The sequence below is a fragment of the Petaurus breviceps genome, unplaced genomic scaffold, assembly GCF_028583685.1.
Source record: "Petaurus breviceps papuanus isolate PSGF00001 unplaced genomic scaffold, PetGlider_PUasm1.0 90504, whole genome shotgun sequence".
Lineage (NCBI taxonomy): Eukaryota > Metazoa > Chordata > Mammalia > Diprotodontia > Petauridae > Petaurus > Petaurus breviceps.
In genome coordinates, this window is record NW_027187266.1 from 3310040 (window position 1) to 3316583 (window position 6544).

Consider the following 6544-nt stretch of genomic DNA (forward strand, 5'->3'; position numbering starts at 1 on the left):
AGCACAGATTTAGAGCAATTAACTAGTTTTAATGAATTCTTTAGTTAAAGTAAAATACACAACAAAGTAGATCTAGTAGGCAGTAACGAAGTGAAAAGTTGCCCAATGATAATGAGACACAGAGTGTGCTAACTCCAAAGTAACTGTAGAAAGATGAACACTTGCTCTGAAAAATGAGGAAGAGGATTAAAATATCCTCAGAGCCTGATTTTCAAAAAGTGAAACCCACACAGAAATACTTATGAAACAAATTGACCTCACTTCACAAAAGTACAAAGACCACCAAGGGATAGATAACATCAGTTTGTCAAATATAACCAAAAGTGGCTTGTCTCTGGTGGGACATAATTCATAACTACAAATACAAAAGCAATAACAACAACAATAGTAACAATAACAATATCACACTTAAAGGTTTTCAGACCATTTTAAGTATCTCGTTTAATACTCACAATAACCCTGTGAGGTGGATGTTATTATTAAAAATGATCAATTCCATGTCAATAAAAAAGAATTAAATGACTGAGTCATAAAGTTTTATACAAATAGAGTGGAAGGGAATATATGGAATGGGGAATGTTTCATGAATTTGTACGTCATCTTTGCATAGGAACCATGCTAATCTTCTCTGCATTATTCCGATTTAGTATATGTGTAAAGAATCAAAATACTGATCAATCAGTTAACGAACATTTACTAAGCTTATCAGAGTTGGGCAAAATATGTGTATAGCTTAGGAAAAGATTATTTTCACTACCATTATCCTTGCATTTAAGATTTGTTGCTATTCAGTAACTTTTCAATCACATAGGATTTTTGTGACCCCATTTGAGGTTTTCTTGCCATATATACTGCAGTGGTTTCCCATTTCCTTCTCCAGCTCGTATTACAGATGAGGAACTGGGGTTAACAGAGTTAAGTAACTTGCCCAGGATCATACAGCCAGTAAGTGTCTATGTCTACATTTGAACCTTGGTCTTCTTGACTATGGGATGGATACTCCCTTTCCACTGTCCCATAGTTGCCTACATTTAAGGATGACACACCTTACAGGTGAGCATCCACTAAAGGCTTTGGACCTTCAATTACCAGAAGGGACTTGATTTAACATATACTATGTTGACAGGAACAATATAAAACATTTATAAATATAATATTTATAAGTATAATATTTAAATTCCTTGCTATGCCCACCCTTACACGTTGCACCCAAGCTGGTTACCTACCTTGTCTGTTCCTAGTTCTGTTTCTGGAACCTACTCTCTACTATAATTTTTTATCAGGGAGGGTGATGGCAACATCACCTCTACATGCAACATCCTGAATAATGAGGTTTGACGGTCCATAGCTGATCATTTCTATGGAAAAAGATGATCTGAGTAGGTACAGAATGATATAGTCATTGAGCTCATAGACCCTAACTTACAGCCTGATGCTTTATTTAATTGTCTAAAGCTCTCGATATCAGAAAGGAAAGAATACTCATGTTTAAAATGAAGGGACTGCTGTAGATTTATAGGGGCAGAAATCAGAGTGAAGATCTTGACCCTACTTTATCTATCCCACATTTGACCTAAGAGAAATGAAAGTTTCCTTGGTTCTGTTTAGCCTTCCATAGGCCTGAGGCCCAGCACACACAGTCCTAGCCTAAAAAAAGGACTTTAGTCATCTGTCTTGTCTGGCTCATTCTAACTCATCTCTGTCTCACAACACCACAAAACCTCACAACCTCAGGAGCCCCTGGGCAGTTGAGCTAAATGAAACTTCTGGGTTTCAGTTTGATGTTGAGCCCTGCCACATGCATTCAGGAGAAATGAACCTCCACGGCTATAAACTGCAAACAGATCGAAACCACCAAGACTGTTTGATGAGTCCCATGTGAAGGAAAACCACTGAGTTGTGCCTGTCTCTTGTTAAGCACACAGGACTTGTTCTGTTGGATGCTGGTTGTTATATATCCCCACCCCATCTTGCTCATCCCTTTCAGGTACCATTTTGTCAGCAATACTAATTATTCATCATTGCCAACAGAGATGCAGATTCCTGAAAAATAAGCCTGCAGGTGCTCTGTGAATGCCATGTTCACTACAAAATCACAATCAGCAGTTTCCTATAAGCCTAAAGACTCAGAAAGTCTGAGGTCATAAGAGTAAAGTAAGAATGATAGAGTCATGTTCTCATCAGTTGTTGCCCCTGTTTGGAGGCAAATGATGCTGGTAAGAATTCATATTCATATGTCCTCAACATTTGCCATCTGGCCAGCTGTCTTCTCAATTTGCTGGGAAAGAGTGCCACAGAGATGTGACCTATGTTGGGTCTGCATATACGATATTCATTCTGTGCTTTCTATTTCATTATATTCTGTCCTGCTGAATGTTGTTCCTCAAGTGGTACTTTGCATGAGTTGGTGTCTACTATGATTCCTTGTGGAATTGGTGCAAGGGACACATGTTCTATTCCTTATGATCCTAGAAATTCAGTGACCATTGGGAAGAGATCTGTCCCCTCTCCTCTCTCTCCAGTCAATATCTATTTGTAGTGGACAAGAAGTAAACAGGAAAGGTCTCTGAGATAATCAGATTGCTAGAAATAACAACCACTTTTGAAAATCAGCCCCAGACTAGTCTCAGATTCCTGTGTAAGAATCTAGCTCTGAGGTTTGCCTTTGATTTACTATTAAAGGAAACTATCCAAGAAGAAAATAAAGCAATCTTCATACAAAATTCCTTTAGCATATATTCATTTTTATAGCAATGATATTCTCAAATATCTATTTATTAGCATAAATAGCTGCGATATTCCCATTATTTCTAGAATAATATTTTTTGTTATCAGAAAGGTGACAGACTGAGTTTATCTGTGTTTGTTCTCAAATGATCTCAGGTATAAGTAGAGAGAAGTCATATCCAATACCTGAGAAGGGGGTTCCATGGATCTCTTTTAGTCATCAATATTTTCTGATCCTTGGTTGCCCCATGTATGCAATGGCAAAAAATTTGAACTATACTACTTTTCCTTCTTGGATTATAGAGGAAAGAGACAAATTATTATTTTATAAACTTCTTATGTAGTATATTATATAATGTATCACTGGTTTATCAAAAATATTTCACTAGATGATTTATAAAATGAAATTCACAAAAATCACCAAAAAATTAAATTAATAAATAAAATAGCATTTAGGACATGGTGTATAACAATGAAATAGTTATTTTTATATTGTATATAAACTATATTAATATATTAAATCTAGCAAATGGCAGAATAAAAACATTTCAGTTACTTTTTACAAAGTTGACATGTATTACTATTTCAAAGTGAATTTTCCTGAAGAACAACTCTTAATTGAGTTCAAAGAACTAAAAAGAAAAAGTCTCAATTCTTGCTTCAGAATATAATTTTCAGAATCAAAGTATAAGAGAAAAGATAATACTTTGGAGACTGTTGACTCTGATCAATGCCTAAAGTAGAATCCCTTCTACAATGGTATTCATAAGAGGTCATCTAACCCTCTTTAAGGAGATCTAGAGAGATGGAATCCATTATTGTCTCAATCCACCCCAAGGCAGTCCATTCTACTTTTATATTTTTCTAATACTTAAGATTTTTCTTTTCAGCAAGCCTAAATGACTTCTTTGCAATGTTCAATCATTACTTCCAGTTCTGAAATCTGAGGCCAAGAAAAATAGGTATGAGTCTTTCACTTACTTGAAGACAACTATCATGTTATCCACAAGTCTTCTCTTTTCCTGTACAAAAATCCCCAGCTTACTCAAAAGGCCCGTTGCTTAGCATGATCTCAAAACACTTCAATATCCTAGTTGCCCTCCTCTGGATGATCTCTAGATAATATCGTTGTCCTCCCTAAAATATGGTATCTAGGACTGAACAAAGTACTCTAGATGTAGTTTGGCCAAAGGGTAAAGTGGTACTATAATGAAACCCAAGATTACATTAGATTTTATGGGTGTCATATCATATTCTTGACTCATTTTGAGATTGAAGATCACTGAAACATTCATATTTTTTTTCAGATGAACTACTCTCCAATGCAAACTCTCCATGCCCAACCTCCATGAAGGTAGTGATCTAATTTATTTAGTGCATAAGGATTTTATTGACTACAAAAAATTTTACTATGTAATAGAATTTAGATGGGAAGGCAAATGTTCTGATTTCAATAGTTGTGGGGTAGGAGGGCTAACAATCACTGACAGGTAGAGATTACTTATCTTGAGAAATGATGGCATATCAGTTAATCAAACTCCTTTTTGTTTGGTGAGAAGTATTTCATTCAGAATATTTCAAAGGAGATAGGGAGATTGCAATACAACAGGGAAAGAAGTATTAGAAACTTTGTTTTGATTAATGAATTTTTCTGGGTCCCTTTGGGGAGAAGACATTTAATTAATCTGTGACACTTTGCTTAGTAGAGGAAAAGAAAGGCTACAAATAACAATCTACGTCACAGAAATACTGGCAAACTCAATTAATTTATAATGTTCATGAAGAAAGTTAGAATGGTATATTAGAAAAAAACTCTCGTAGTCAAAAGATAGGATTCAGGTCCCAGCCCTTATACTTACTACGCAATGACCTTGGACAAATCACTTGTCCCTCCATAGACCTTTGTTTCCTCATCTGCAAGATTATGGAACTCTTCGAAGGTGATATCTAACATCAGTTCTGTTTCTAATGTGAGCAGCTAGGTTGCTCAGTGGATACAGCACTGGGCCTTGAGAAAGGGAGACCTGAGTTAAAATCCCACCTCAGACATTAACTACCTTTGTGACCTTGGGTACATCACTTAATCTATGTTTATCTCAGTCTTTGCAACTAAAAAATTGAGATAAAAATAGTATCAACCTTGCAGGGTTATTGTGAAGATAACATGACATAATATTTTAAAGTGTTTAGTACAGTGCCTGGCATACAAGAGACATTATATAAATAAATATGTGTGTATAAATGTTATTGCTATTACTTCAATTCTATCATTCTAATTCATATGATTCTTTCTTGTTTGGTTTTTAGCATAAAGGACAATATCTCTTAGCACAAAGAAACTGGCACATACGAGGTATTCAATAAATGTTTAAGTGATTGATTGAGCATATAGTACAATAACCAGAGGATTGTATTGTTTTTAATCTTTCAACAAATGTACCAATAACATGGCAAAGTAATTAAATATGCCAGTAGAGTTTACACTGAAATTCTGTTCCTATTGTATTTTACAAGGTAATAAAGTGTAGGGCTTTGCTTTAAGAGGCCAAAAACTGAATAGCATTCTCCATTCACTGGCATTAATTCATTGGCTGAGAGATCCTCTTCTTGAAACCTGTGTCCACTGTTGCTAAAAAAAAATCTTAAGGGGAAGGGTCATAATGAAGTCATGAAAAAGGCATGTTATTGAACTAAAGATTCAATTACTCTGGCTGTGTGGGTCAGATAGCCTTATTCATGGGCCAGAAAAGGTCTGCAACACCTAGCTCTTCTTGTCAATATTTTAGCTTCCCAAGTATTATCCTGTGTGATCCACTTATTTAGAAATCAAGATGATAGGGTTGAAAGTTAAAAGAGATCATCTAGTCCAACTCTTTCATTTTATAGATGAGGAATGTGAAATTCAATGATGGGAAGCAATATGATAAAGGTCACATCACTAGGAAATGTCTGAGCCAGAATTTGTATCCAGATCTCCTGATTGCAAGTGCAGAGCTCTTTCGATGACAACATGGTTAAGGAGGTCTTTTTCTTGTCTTTTGCATATACCAAATTATTTTTGTGTGTTATTACATATTCTTCCTGTGACTAACTGGCTATTTTCTATTTCCTTGTAAATATGTTAAAACTGTTAACTTCCCCCCAGTTATGCATGAACGTATAAATGCAGCAGATCTTTCTGTACCCTGAAAGGCAGCCTCAATTGAAAGATAGAAGTTCAAGTGAGAAAGGATTGGTCAGAACTTTTGTCATTCAAATTTTTTGAGATGTTATTACAATATCCTCAAAAACAGATTTTTATTCAACCAAAAGAATGAAATATTATCTGAATTCGACAATATTGTTAAACATAAGATGAACTAACTACCCAAGGAAAAAGTAGAAAAAAATGAATCAAGTGAGAAGCACTACTCTAAAAACTAAACAGTTATTTCCATTCAAAATTGAATATGAAGGAACTATGATACTTCACACATTTTTTTTTAAAGCAACCGGGGTTAAGCAACTTGCTCAAGGTTACACGGCCAGCTATTATTTCTGGGTGTGGTGCTGAGTATCTGAGCCCAGACTTGATCCAGGTCATCCCAACACTGGAGCCCGTGCTCTTACTCACTGAGACACCTGGCCGCCCCTAAGCAATTGGGGTTAAGCAACTTGCTCAAGGGCTGTGCTACCTGGCCACCCAGACTTCATACATTTTCATGAAGTACTTACTATACCTGTGTAACATTCTTAGAAGTATGCAGAGAGGGCGGGGGAGGGAGGGGGGGAGGAGGAAGGAAGGAAGGAAGGAAGGAAGGAAGGAAGGAAGGAAGGA

The 6544-nt window shown here is 35.9% G+C and overlaps 1 non-coding gene across 1 annotated transcript; it reads right to left on the reverse strand.

Moving 5' to 3' along the window:
* Positions 1-565: 565 nt before the first annotated feature.
* LOC138141908 (U6 spliceosomal RNA) lies at positions 566-671 on the reverse strand. Its single transcript, XR_011163303.1, has one exon. It is a non-coding gene; the product is annotated as a U6 spliceosomal RNA (small nuclear RNA).
* Between the last annotated feature and the right edge of the window lie 5873 nt (positions 672-6544).